The sequence below is a fragment of the Chiloscyllium plagiosum genome, chromosome 44, assembly GCF_004010195.1.
Source record: "Chiloscyllium plagiosum isolate BGI_BamShark_2017 chromosome 44, ASM401019v2, whole genome shotgun sequence".
NCBI lineage: Eukaryota > Metazoa > Chordata > Chondrichthyes > Orectolobiformes > Hemiscylliidae > Chiloscyllium > Chiloscyllium plagiosum.
Genome location: NC_057753.1, coordinates 10,281,287 through 10,295,382, shown reverse-complemented (window position 1 = coordinate 10,295,382; position 14,096 = coordinate 10,281,287). Strand labels below are relative to the sequence as shown.

The 14,096-nt window shown below is 45.5% G+C and overlaps 2 long non-coding RNA genes across 2 annotated transcripts; one reads left to right on the top strand and one right to left on the bottom strand.

The window, feature by feature from the left end:
• Positions 1–368: 368 nt before the first annotated feature.
• LOC122543566 lies at positions 369–9,996 on the bottom strand. Its single transcript, XR_006310103.1, has 2 exons — positions 9,597–9,996; positions 369–1,652 (listed from the first exon to the last, which is right to left on the bottom strand). It is a non-coding gene; the product is annotated as an uncharacterized LOC122543566 (long non-coding RNA).
• A 492-nt stretch (positions 9,997–10,488) lies between these two features.
• Positions 10,489–12,245, top strand: LOC122543572. Its single transcript, XR_006310108.1, has 3 exons — positions 10,489–10,517; positions 10,642–10,830; positions 12,145–12,245. It is a non-coding gene; the product is annotated as an uncharacterized LOC122543572 (long non-coding RNA).
• The last annotated feature ends 1,851 nt before the right edge of the window (positions 12,246–14,096 follow it).

The window sequence follows — 14,096 nt, the reverse complement described above, 5'->3', positions numbered from 1 at the left end:
ATGATGCTGGAAACCCACACACGTTCACACTGGGGAGAGGCCATTCACCCGCTCCATGTGCACACCTTCAATGCATTATCTGAACTGAGATGACCCCTATTGTTATAACCTGGTGCTGTGAGATTTTTAATTTTGCTTCCAATGAAAACCGCCCACACCTCCAGCTGCTGCCAGTAAACTTTACAATGCCAATGAAACGAAGAACCTGCAGTCCTGAAAAATTTACAATTTGTAATAATACAGGCTACACATTGACTGCTCCTTCTGATATACAACATTGGAAACCTCGCCCTGGAGGCTGAAAGAAATGAGCCGCTTTAAAACAAAAACCTGTTGGATCTCATGGCTTTCAATGTTGGAGTCCGACAGTAAGTTCAGGTAACTTTTATTGCAACCCAACTTTGTTACAGCTTCAGATCTCCCCAGCAAAAAGGTGCACAAAAAGTAGCTTTTTTTTTTGAAACAGCTCAAACTCAAAGCACACACACTCCCCTGCACCCCACTTCCTTTACTATTGGTCAGCTGAGTTGTCCCTTTGTAATTGGTTCCTTGGTACAGCCTTAACCCAGAGGGAGTATTGCCTCACTCAGCAATTTCAACCCATACCCTGTCTCCAAGTAAGATTCTCCCCGCTTATTTGCAGGGATGAGGGGTGTGTGTGTGTGTGTGTGTGTGTGTGTGTGGCAGTGTAGATTCAAGCGCACTGCTATGGGTCAGGGGTCACTTGTAGGCCAGACCAGTTGCAGGGACGACTGAATGAATCCTTTCCCACAACGACAGTTTCCTTCCTTAAAACATTAGTGAATCAGTTAGGGCTGTTTTTTCCCCAAAAATAGTTTGATCATGAGATTCTGAACTCCAGATTTCAGACTGAGTTCCAATTCTGCCATCTGCCACGGTGAGATTCGAACCCAGGAGTCCCCGGAACTGGATTAATAGTCCAGTTGATAATGGCACTCGGCCGTTGCTCCTTCAAACCCCCTGTGATGGCACGGGAACTCGCTGGTGCCTCCGCAGGTGGGAGGAGCGGCTGAAGCCCTTCCCACACAGAGAGCAAGTGAACGGCCTCCCTCCGGTGTGGACCCGCTGGTGAATCAGCAGTGGAGACGACGGAGTGAACCCATTCCTGCACACTGAGCACTTGAACGGCTTCTCTTCCACATGGACCCACAGGCATATCTGCAGATGGCCTACCTCACTGAATCCCAGTCTGCACATGGAGCGGGTGAATGGCCTCTCCCCAGTGTGAACGTGTGTATGGGTTTCCAGCATCATAGGGAAGGGAACCTTTTCTCACAGTCCCCACATTTCCAGGTTTTCCCATGGGGGGGGAAGCTTTCCTTGTGTCCCTCTGGGTTTGAAATTACAAACAGAACAGTTACACAGTCTCTCCACACTGTGAGGGGTGAGGTTTTGATCCCCCAAGCTGAGTAACTGGTTTCAAGCACTTTTCACAGTCAGCACACAATCTCCCTCACTCGGGTGTCTCAGTATTCTCCCTGCCACACCAGTGTCCAAAATCTCTCAAGCAGACAAAAGCAAACATTTCTTCTTGCTGTGAATGACTGCTGATATTCAAGTCCCAATGAATCAAGTGGCTCTGTCAGAGATTGATGTATCTTTTGGTTTCAGATTTCTTTCTGCACGTCTTCCTGCAAAAGAAAAATCACAAAGTAAGTGATCACTGTCAGTACAGTTACATGGACATAACAAAGGTGGCAATTCTTGTAGATTGCCAGATGCCTGCTGATCACATATGATCCAGCACACAGAAACCTGAAAACCCTCACACAGCAAGATAGCCTTAAGTGTGTATGGAGGAAACCATCATTTAGGTGACAATGACCTGGAACAAGCTGCTTCCAAAAGGTGCTGGAAACTGAGCTGAATCAAGGACATGATAATGAAATGTCAAGGCTGCTTGAGAAAAGAAAGCCAGTAAAGTTGCTGAATGACTTCCTGCTGACCTGTTATATAAAAATGATTACAAGAAATACAGGATGTAACTCCATTACTATATTGGATGGTGAAAAACCATAGCCATGCAGCTTGTACAACAGTGATAATCAGACTTACACCATATGAAGCAACATACATCAACACTTTACATCAATCAAAATCATAAAATCCCTGCAGTGCAGAAAGAAGCAATTTGGCCCATTGAATGCATTGGGTATAGGAGTTGGGAGGTCATGTTGCAGCTGAGCAGGACACTTTTGGAATATTGCATTCGATTCTGGTCTCCCTGCTATCAGGTAGGAAGGATATTGTGAAACTTGAAATGGTGCAGGACAGATTGATAAGGATATTGCCAGTGTTGGAGGGTTTGTGGTATAAGGAGAGGCTGTTTCCCCTGGAGCATCAGAGGCTGAGGGGTGACCTTATGGACATATATAAAATCATGAGTGGCACAGATAGGGTACATAGGCAAGGTCTTTTCCCTAGGTTGGGGGAGTAAAAAACAGAGGACATCAGTTTACAGGGAGGGGGGGGCAGATTTAAAAGGGACCGAAGGGTCAACATTTTCACACAGAGGGTAGTGCGCGCATGGAATGAGCTGCCAGAGGAAGTGGCTGTTACAATTACATTTAAAAGGCACCTGGATGGGTATGTGAACAGGAAGGGTTTGGAGGGATGTGGGCCAAATGCTGACAAATGGAACTTACTTACATAGGATATCTTGTCAGCATGGATGTGTTGGATCGAAAGCTCTATTTCCGTACTGTATATGTCTATTTGATAACAGATGCTTTATTTTCATTGATGTAAATATTGTTATAAATCATAGCTGGGTACTAATACTTAGATGTAAGGGAGAGAGAATTCTTCAATTAGGGCACTATAGAATCCTAGGAGACTCCTATTTTTGGTTACTTCCTAATGAACAAACATTAAGCACAGCACCAACTGTGCACTAATTTCTAATTTTGTTTCATTTTTCTTGTTTTATTCTCTGCTCTGACAACACACTCTGTCTGGATGGTTGACAGGCTGGGAGACTAGGGGTTTGGCCTTGATCGACTGAATGTTTTATTGTTCTGGAAGGTATAAAAGAGGGGCCAAGGTTTCAGGAAAAATCCAGCAGAGCTGAGAACAGATGACATTTTACTCTGTGGGAACAGGTAGATCAACAGAGGACAGAGAAATCAGGATCTGAAATCCAAGCTGACACCACACTACCCTGTGATCAGTGCTTTGATTAGCAGTGCCAACCCTCTACCTTTACCTAGCTTCCCATTCGACTTGAATGCCACATACCTCCTGCCTCGATATTCAGGATCCAATCCTTGTCATCCTGAAGCCATGTCTCTGTAAGGAGTCTCAGATCATAATTATTCTCTTCAATGTGTGCAGTCAATTCATTCACTTTTGTGACAATGCAGCTCACATTCAGACACAGTCTTTAGTTTCACGTTTTGTGATCTTTTGAATCCAGTTTTGATTGCTGGTACATTTATCCTCCTTGTCCCTTTCTATCATTCTCTGATGGTCATTTTCCACATCACTACATTGCTCACCAGCCTCGATTTGGATTGGCCAAGCGAAATTGCCCATAGTGTCCAGGGATGTGCAGGTTAGGTGGGTTAGCCATGGGAAATGCAGGGTTATAGTTGCATAGTAATAGAAGCAGGGGTAGGCCATTTGGCCCTTCCAGCCTGCTCCGCCATTCATTAAGATCATGGCTGATCTATCTGTCGTCTCTGCTCCTCCTCCCTGCATTATCCCGGCTACCCTTAATTCCCCTCCATGCAAAATCCCATCCAACTGTGTCTTGAATATACTTAATGAAGCTGCCTGTACTGCTTCCTTGGGCAGAGACTTCCACAGATTCACTACTCTCTGGGAAACGCAGTTCCTCCTCGTCTCTGTCCGAATTCTACTCCCCCTAATCTGGAGGTCAATACCCCAGGTCCTAGTCTCATCCACCAGCAGAAATGACTGGATAGGATTTGGGGGTGGGGTGGGGGAAGAGTGGGGGTTTGGGGAGTCTGTGTGGCACGCACTTTGGAGGGGTCAGTGTTGACCTAATGGTCCAAATGGCCTACACAAGTTCCTTGCTTTTAAACCTAATCCCTTCAGCAATGAAGGACAAAATTCCATTTGTCTTCCTAATCACCTGTTTGACCTGCAGACCGACCCTCGGTGATTCATGCACAAGGACTCCCATGTCCCTCTGCACAACAGCATGCTGCAACTTCTCACCATCAACTCATTACTGTTACTCCTATCAAAATGGATGACTTCAAAATATCTCTGTTCCTCTGCAAAGTTTCACAGTCCTCTGCACACTTTGTTCTGCCACTCATCTTAGTGTCATCTGCAAAATTTGACCTGTGACCCATGGTCCCCAACTCCAAATCATCAGTATAAATTGTGAATAATAATACAACCAATGGATCAGATCTAAGCTCTGCAGTCCTGCCCAATCCAGTTGTGAATGGTAGTGGACAATTAACTAACTCATTGGAGGAGACAGCCCTACCAATATCCCCATCCTCACTGATGGAAGAGCCCAGCACATCAGCACAAAAGATCAGGCTGAGGTACTCACAGTGGTCCTGCAGCATCACAGATACCAGTCTTCAGACAATTCCAGAAGTTTATAAAATGATGAGGGGCACAGATAGGGTGAATAGCCCAAGTATTTTCCTGTTCCAATTGCCCATGACTGGGCAGGACACCGATGGCTAGCCACGGCTAATGTAGCAAAACATAGCTGACAGGAGTTAGAGACCTTGGGGAAAAATGTTTGCTTAACATAGTCCTGACAAATAAAACAACAGTAACTCTGTGGATTCAAGGTAACAGACTGGGATAGAATGTGCAACTGCATTTGTTTACGCATTAAAACACAGAAAAGAACATTTCACACCAATTTGTTGTGTCTCTGGAATCATTTAATCAATCTGATACAATAGTAAGAGTAATTTTCAGTTAAGATCCTTCAAATAATCATAGATATAGATTCCGTAGTAGTTACAGATCCAACTATACACAAATAAAAAAATCATTTAAAGCATTAGAGGAAAAGATCCCAATCAGTTTCAGACAATAAAAGCAGCCCCCAACTCATTACAAAGAGGAATGAATCACAGAGACAGAACTAGGCAGACATTGGAATGTGAGGTGAATGATGACATTAGAAGACACCCAAGGATAAAGATAGAGGTGTCTAGTAAATATGGGAAGCAACAACGTGTTAGCTGAAAAATTCCAACATTAGGTGTAACCACATCAATATCCTTTTGGATCACCTGTAATGAGGAATTTAAAAGGTTCCTGAAGTGACAGGCAGTTATCCAATGAATTGGCAGTTACCGTGGTGCAGCTGGTAAGTGTTACTTGAATACAAGAACCAATGTGAAAAAGCCTCAGAGGGAGAGAAGAGAGTCTGGGAAATATCTAAAAGGTCCAGGGCCGGATCACAAGCCTGTCCATTTCTTTGTCATTCAGTGAAACGATTAGCTTCATTGGAAATACATTGAGGTCAGCTGAAACTGTACAAGATGCTCCACCAGAGAGCCAATTACAAAAGGGATAACTGGGCGGCTCTGACCAATAGCAATCAAGGTGGGGGAGCGCGTGCTCTAAGTTGAAACTGTCTAAGTTAAGACATCCTGAAGCTTTTGGTGTGCCTTATTGCTCTGGAGAAATGAAGCTGCAACACAGGTTACCTGAAACCGCCCCGCGACTCGACTCTCATCAGAAAATACAAGATTGAAATTTCCCCAGGGTAGTGGAGTCCAAAACTAGAGAATGTAGCTTTAAAGTGAGATTTAAAGGGGATCCAAGAGGCAACATTTTCACAAGACAGTGGTGCACGTGTGGAATGAGTTGCCAGAGGAAGTGCAGGATAGAAGTTCAGAACAGACTGTTCTAGTCCCGGAACATCTCTGCCGTCTCTCATTCACTAAAAGCATCCCACACCATCTCCCCTCCATTCTCACTCCGCTGTACGTAATATCCCTCCCCAATCTCCTGCAGGGTCTGACTGACAGACCGAGACTCACCTCCTTCCCATCCTGGGGACGCAGCATGTGAATTATAACCAATCATATTTCAGTAAAGCATAATAAAAAAGGAGCAGAAGTAGGCCATTCAGCCCATTGGGTCTGTGCCATCATCCAATCATGGCTGATATGTTTCTCAACCCCATGCTCCTGCCTTCTCCCCGTAACAGTGGCACGGTGCCTCAGTGGTTAGCACTGCTGCCTCACAGCACCAGGGTCCCAGGTTCGATTCCGGTCCCAGGTTCGATTCCAGCCTCAGGCAGACTCTGTATGGAGTTTGCATATTCTCCCTGTGTCTGCGTGGGTTTCCTCCCACAGCCCAAAGATGTGCAGGTCAGGTGAATTGGCCATGCTAAATTGCCCGTAGTGTTAGGAGCATTCGTCAGAGGGAAGTGGGTCTGGGTGGGTTACTCTTCGGAGTGTCGGTGTGGACTTGTTAGGCCAAAGGGCCTGTTTCCACGTTGTAGGTAATCTAATCTAATCAACCATTGATTTCCCTCACTAACAAAACTGATCCATCTCTGTCTTAAAAGCACTGTGGCTTGCCCTCCACAGTCTCATCTCTCCCCCCTGCCCCCATCACAGTGAATGTTACAGATTAACTACTGTCTGGTTGAAGAAATAACTCACCTCAGGGCCCTCCCTTCACTCTGAGGCTGTGCACTTGCATCCTGGATCTCTCCTACAAGTGGAAACATCTTCTCCACACTCACCCTATCCAGGCCTCTCACTCCCCTGTAAGGCTCAACCTCCCCCCTCCACCCTTCTAAACTCCACCTCATCCAGACCCAGAGTCCTCAAACACCCCTCATATGTCAAGCCCTTCAACCCCAGGATCATTTTTCAACCTTCTCTGACATGTTTCTCAGCCCCATGCTCCTGCCTTCTCCCCAGTGGCTCAGTGGTTAGCACTGCTGCTTCACAGCACCAGGGTCCCAGGTTTGATTCCAGCCTCAGGCGACTGTCTGTGTGGAGTTTGCATATTCTCCCGGTGACTGCGTGGGTTTCCTCCCACAGTCCAATGATGTGCAGGTCAGGTGACTTGGCCAGTGTTAAGTGCATTAGTCAGAGGGAAATGGGACTGGGTGGGTTACTCTTCAGAGGGTCGGTGTGGACTTGTTGGGCTGAAGGGCCTGTTTCCACACTATAGGGAATCTAATGTAATCTAATACTAGGGATTCATCTTATTTAGCAGCCTCCTGTGTGGCACCTTGTCAAAGGCCTTCTGGAAATCCAAATCGGTCATGTCCACTGGCTCTTCCTTTGTCTAACTTACTCTTTACGTGCTCAAAGAATCCTAACAGATTAATCAGACATGACTTCTTCTTGTCAAAGCCGTCCAAACTCAGTCCTGTTTTAGTATGCAATAAATACTCTGCACTCTTACCCTTCATAATGCCTGTTAAGTTTACACATTTTTACCACAAATAAGCTGTTCTATTCATTAAAATGTAATCAAGTTTAAAGATTACATATATGCACTATCTTTGCCCTTCATAATATACTATCCTTTTGAAGAAGCCCTTCAAAACGTTTAGCACAAGGTATGAAACTGACTGACTGTGTGACTGCACCAAATAAAGGAGTTAGAAAGAATGCGAAAGGAGAGGCTAAATATCTAAACCTACTCATGCAATGGTCAAGAAGGCACAACAATATCTTTTCTTCCTCAAGAGGCTTAGGAAATTCAGCTCTGCCCAGGACCGGAAGAAACTATAGAAGGTTGTGTGCACAACACAGTCCATCACGGAAGGTGACCTCCCATCCATGGAATCCATCCACACTTCTCGTTGCCGCAGAAAGGCTGCCAACATCAAAGTCCCCTCCCACCCCGGTAATGATCTCCTACACTCTCTCCCATCAGGCAGAAGATACAGAAGCTTGAACACATGCACCAACAGGTTCAAGAATAGCTTCTTCCCTGCCATTATTAGACTGCTGAATGGAGCTCTCCAATTTCAAATTTAATGTTGGCCTTGCCTTTGTGCACCTCCTGTGTAGCTGTAACTCTGTATGCCTCACTGTGACTAAGCACCATGTGACCTCCAAGTCCTTGTTTGCTATGGTCTGACTTTACTGCTCACAAAACAAAACTTTTGTCTGAACTTGGGTATATAAAACATAGCACAGCAAAATACATCCCCTTTGGCACTGGATGTTGTGCTGGCCTTTTATTCTACTCTAAGATCAGACTAACCTCCATACCCTTCATTGTACTAACTTCCATGTACCCATCCAAGAGTCGCTTAAATGTCCCTAACGTATCTGACTCTACTACCACCGCTGGCAGTGCGTTCTACTCACCCACCACTCTCTGACATCTCCCCTAAACCTTCCTCCAATTACCTTAAAAGATATGTCCCCTCATTTCTGCCACTCTATCTATGCCTCTCAACATCTTATACACCTCTATCAAGTCACCTCTCATCCTTCTTTGCTCCAATGAGAAAAGCCCTAGCTCCCTCAACCTTTCTTCATAAGACATGCCCTCCAGTCCAGGCAACATCATGGTAAATCTCCTCTGCACCCTCTCTGAGCTTTCACATCTTACCTCTAATGAGGTGACCAGAACTGAACACAAATTAGATGGGCGGCACGGTGGCACAGTGGTTAGCACTGCTGCCTCACAGCTCCAGAGACCCGGGTTCAATTCCCGCCTCAGGCGACTGACTGTGTGGAGTTTGCACGTTCTCCCTGTGTCTGCGTGGGTTTCCTCCGGGTGCTCCGGTTTCCTCCCACAGTCCAAAAATGTGCAGGTTAGGTGAATTGGCCATGTTAAATTGCCCGTAGTGTTAGGTAAGAGGTAAATGTAGGGGTATGGGTCGGTTGCGCTTCGGCGGGTCGGTGTGGACTTGTTGGGCCGAAGGGCCTGTTTGCGCACTGTAAAAATGTTCAAAGTGTGGTCCAACCAGGACTCTGTAGAGCTGCAGCATAACCTCACAGCTCTTAAACTCAATCCCCCTGCTCATGAAGGCCAACACACCATATGTCTTCTTAACAACCTTTTCAACTTGGTGGAAATTTTGAGGGATCTGTGGACATGGACCCCAAGATCCCTCTGTTCCTCCATATTGCCAAGAATCCTGCCTTTAACCTTATTCTGCTTTCAAATTCGATCTTCCAAAGTGAATGACTTCACACATTTCCAGGTTGAACTCCATCTGCCACTTACCAGCCTAGTTCGGTATCTTGGCAACATCTCGTTGCAACTTACAATAGCCCTCCACGCTATCCACAACTCCACCAACCTAACTGTGGTACATGTGGCAATAAATCAAATCAAATCAACAAGCTCTCACAAAGAGCCCTCAGAGGGAATCTGACCCCTGACCAGCGCCCTGCTTCTCATGGCAGATTCAATATTCTCGCATCTGTCCTGATAGCGGACCAAGAGGCCATCCTTTTTGCCAGACAAATAAGTATGTCTTGCTAAGGAAACAACGCCTGTCAATGTCTTTAATAAACACAGATCTAGACCAACCTGTTCCAGAATCTGTCCCTTCCCCTGGATTGACTGCCTTTCCCTCCAGCTCCGACAAACCAACTGCTGAACCCCAAAATGAGAAAAGAAAGTGCTGTACTCACAGACTTTAGACAGAGAAAGGAAGTTGAAGTCTGGGGTGAAACTCAATCTTCATTCAGAGGGGAGCAGCAGCAACTTTAGGAGCTCGTGGTCCAACGTCCGCACTCAGACAATAGAAGGGCGCTGATTGGCAGGAAGACCAGGACTCGCAGGTCCGCTAGGGCTTGCCATTGGTTGATCCCCACGTCCATCAAGATAAGAGACGAGGACCACACCGATCTCACACATGCGCACTTGTACCACCCTCACTGCTTTCATTGGTACTGCCTGCGGCCCATGGAGTGGTGTCTGGAGCGCATGGGATTGTGGGAGGTACAGCTGCCATTACCCTCTATCTCCAGTACCACACAGCCGCACTCAATTAAAGTAATGAAAGCAAGTGTCTTCCTGCTCCTCGGATGCTGCCTGACCTGCTGTGCTTTTCCAGCACTACTCTATTCAAGACTCTGGTTTCCAGCATCTGCAGTCCTTGTTTTTACCTGCCTTCTTTAACCTTCCTGTTCATGTGTCAGTGAAGTACATGCCGGGAACCAATCTTTAATCGATTTTAGATTTATACATGGAGTGAAATACTGCAGCTGTTTAACTATAAATTATATTTACAGTGTTGATACATCGCTCTTTATATGTCCTCAAATAATGACCAAGCAATGCCCTCCATCTGTCCCTCCTTAACGCTGATTTGTTTTTAGTTTGCAGATTCCAACCATCTGTTTCCATAATTTATTAAAAGTTACTCATGGTACATGGGCATTGCTGGCTGGCCAGCATTTAGTTCCCCTCAAGAAGGTAGTGGTGAACTACCTTCTTGAACCGCTGCAGTCCTCACGCTATATAGTGACCCACAATGCCATGAGGGAGGGAATTCCAAGAATTTGACCCAGCGAGACTGAAGGAACAGCAATATATTCCAAGTCAAGATGGTGAGTGGTTTGGAGGGGGTACTTGCAAGCATCTGCTGTCCTGGCCCTTCGAAATGGAAGTGGTTGTTGGTTTGGAAGGTATTGTTGAGGGATCTGTGGTGACTTTCTGCAGTGTATCTTGTAGGTCATACGTTATTGGCAGAGAGAGTGGATGCATGTGGATATGGTGCCAATCAAGCAGGCTACTTTGACCTGGATGGTATCAAGCTTTTTGAGTGCTGTTGAAGTTGCACCCACCCAAGCAGTGCCACCCATGCAAGGCACTGCTGACTTGTGCCTTGCAGAAGATGGACAGATTTTGGGGAGTCAGGAGGTGAGTTACTTGCCACAGTATTCCTGGCCTCTGACCTGCTCTTGTCGCCACCGTGTATATGTAGTGAGTCTAGTTGAGTTTCTGCTCAATGGTAAACCCCAAGGATGTTGATAGTGGGGTATTTAGTGGCAGTAACACCGATGAGGTATAACAGAGAATAATTAACTATGAACTATTTACAGTGCCTTCCTCTAACCTATCTTTTACATTCCCTTCTATAATACTAGTCTGATAAAACCTGCCAATTGAGCTTTACCAAAATAATCCACGTTTTATAACCAGCCAGCTGTCGAATCTTCTATTTGGATCTTCCTTTGTCTTATTTTCTTCTTCTTAGGAATTATGCTTCATAGGTCACAAATTGATAAAGGTACTTTTAAGAGCGGTATTCTCCAGATAGTTTGCAAATGTTGTTGATTTGGCAGTTCTCGTCCCACATGTTCAAATTTCCCCGGTCTTATGCCCCCAAAGCATTGGATTGTGTCATTGGCTTTTAAGATTTTCAATATACAGTACTAAATTCAACCTTGATTGGAGTTTGGTATTTTTCGGGAGTATAAATAAACTGATTGGCCTAATTTAAATCTGTTTTATCATTTCCAAGCAACCCAGCTAATCTACCTTTCGACCAAATGTTACATTATTATCTTAATCAGAACACTTGATGATGTCAGTTAGTTCTGCAAGCTTTTAAGTCTCTTAAAGGTGTAATACACCCACATCCTCAAACAGGGTGAGTCATTGCTTGGCATGAATGTTACTTGCCTCTCATCAGCCGATTGAATATTGTTAAGATCTTGTTGTATTTGAAACTGAACTGATTCAGTATGTGAGGAGTTGTGAATAATGCTCAATATTGTGTAATTATTGGCAAACATCTCCACTTCTGACATTATGAGGGAGGAATGTCATTGATGAAGCAGCTGAATATGGTTGGACCTCAGACACTACCCGAAGGAACTCCTGCAGAGATGTCCTGTAGCTGAGATGACTGACCTTCAACAACCATAGCTATGAATTAACACTGGTGTGACTGCAAGTGGCCATTCTGACTGAATCCCTTCCCGCACACACAGCAGGTCTCTCCCCAGTGTGTCCGCGCTAATGGCATTCAGGCAAGGGCAGCAATTCATATTCCCTTCCCATAGTCCCCACATTTCCATGGTTTCTCCATCACGTCGGAATTCTTATCTCTCTCTAGCTTTGACAATCAGTTGAAAGATCACTCACACACATACTGTGTTCTGTCTCCTGCAGCTGTGAATGGGGTGTTGGTATTTCAGGCTGTGTAACCAGTTAAACCTCTTCCTACAGTCAGTTCACTGGGACACTCTCACTCAGGTCTGCGTGCTTCAGTCTCATTGATGTTTGAAACCTTTCGAAGCAGACCGGACAGAAGAGAAATAAAAAATTCATGTGAGTTTCAAATGCTGATGATATTCCCATGCCAATGAATTGATTGTTTCTATCAGATCTTGTTTTGTGATTTCCAGCTACAATTCCTTCCTTTCTCATATCCTGTGAATGTGTGTTTAAAGTACTAACCCAGTAACATACAACTGGTATTTTTGACGTAAAATACACAGGAGACGTGAGGAAGGAGGTGTCAGGACCTGGAACTCTCTGAACCCTAATAGGGTGTTGCAAGTGGCAGTGAAAGGTTTCAAAATGAAGTGGGTGGTCATAGAGTTGTTCAGCACAGAAACTAGATCCTTCTGTCCAACTCATCCATGCTGACCAGATGTGCTGAATTAATCTATTCCATTTGCCTTATTCTTCTAAACCCTACCCATTCGTGTACCCATCCAGTTGCCTTTTAAATGTACCAGCCTTCACCACTTCCTCTGACAGCTCATTCCACACACGCACCACCCTCTGTGTGAAAAAATACAAATCTCTGTCTTCCTCAACCCCCCCCCCCCTTTCGTTTTATCAAGGTCACATTGTTCCTCAACACTCTATAGGGACCTACTATTTCTTGCTTACTGCCTTCACTTATTCAAATTCCCCAGAACGCCTGCAGATTAAATTTCATCATTCTGTCCAATTTACCAGCTGATCGATATCAAAGTGTAGCCAGAGACCATCCTCCCCGCTATCAACACCACTACCTTTCCAGAGTTTACTCCTAGACAGATGGGGGACAGTAGGAATTGTATGTGTGTGGGTTGTGGGGTTGGAAACTTTGTAAGTTCCCTTTTCTTCATTTTTTATTCCCCCAAGTCCATGCAGTTTGAGTTTTTTTACAACAGGAAAAAGCACAGGGTTTCATTTTAACTTCCCACTGGCTGAAACTTTGTCCTTCCCTCTAACGTCTGAGAGTAAAACACTTCACTTCCCCTCCCTCCATGGGTAATACATGAGTTGTGGGATTGGTACCTCTTGTTATTTTGTGATGTATTCCAAATGAAATTTATCCTCTGTTCACCCGTGCCTGTGCAGTCTGTTTTTGTGCGAGATCAGGCTAGCAGCTTTTAAATCCTTATGTTAAGCAGCTCAAGCAAACTGTAGATCAGCAATCGTATTCCAAGAGTGGTACTTCCAGCCCTGGTAATCCTGTTGGGTCAACAGAGAGAGAGAGGATGTCACATCTAAAGAGCAGACAGAAGAGTTGTTACACTTGTTCAGTCAGTTGAGTTGGTTCTGCACTCAGATGAGACTAGATTCTGCTTTTCATGGAAAAATACTACAATGGAACACCTTAAATTCAAGGGATGTTGAAAGGGCAAATCAAGTGAATAAATGGAAAACTGCTTAGAGATTGGCTCATGGTCTTTTACTTCACCAATCAGAAGTTGCTGGTTTGTCAGCTCTGGTAAGCATAGCATCCCTACAGTGTGGGAGCAGGCTATTTGGCCCATCAAGTCCATACTGACCCTCAGAACAGCATCCCACCCAGACTCAAAAATCTGCGTGTGTCGAGAAGGGGATGCTGGGAGTGGGTGGGATGCTTTAACCACCAGCCCCTCCCTCCAAGACACAAATATTCCCACAGTGCCCCCTGTCCATTCTTCCCACCCCCGCAGCGCCTTCTGGCCTTTCCACCCTGCCACCCACAGTGCCTCCTGTCCATTCCATCCCGCCACCCACAGCTCCCCTGTCCATTCACTCCCGCCACCCACAGCACCCCCTCTCCATTCCCCCAAACCAGAGTGCCACCTGTCAATTTCTCCCCATCCATAGCGTCCGCTGTCCATTCCCCACGCCGCCCACAACGCCCCTGACCATTCTTCCTACCACCCCCCAGTCTTTCTCTAACCCCATCC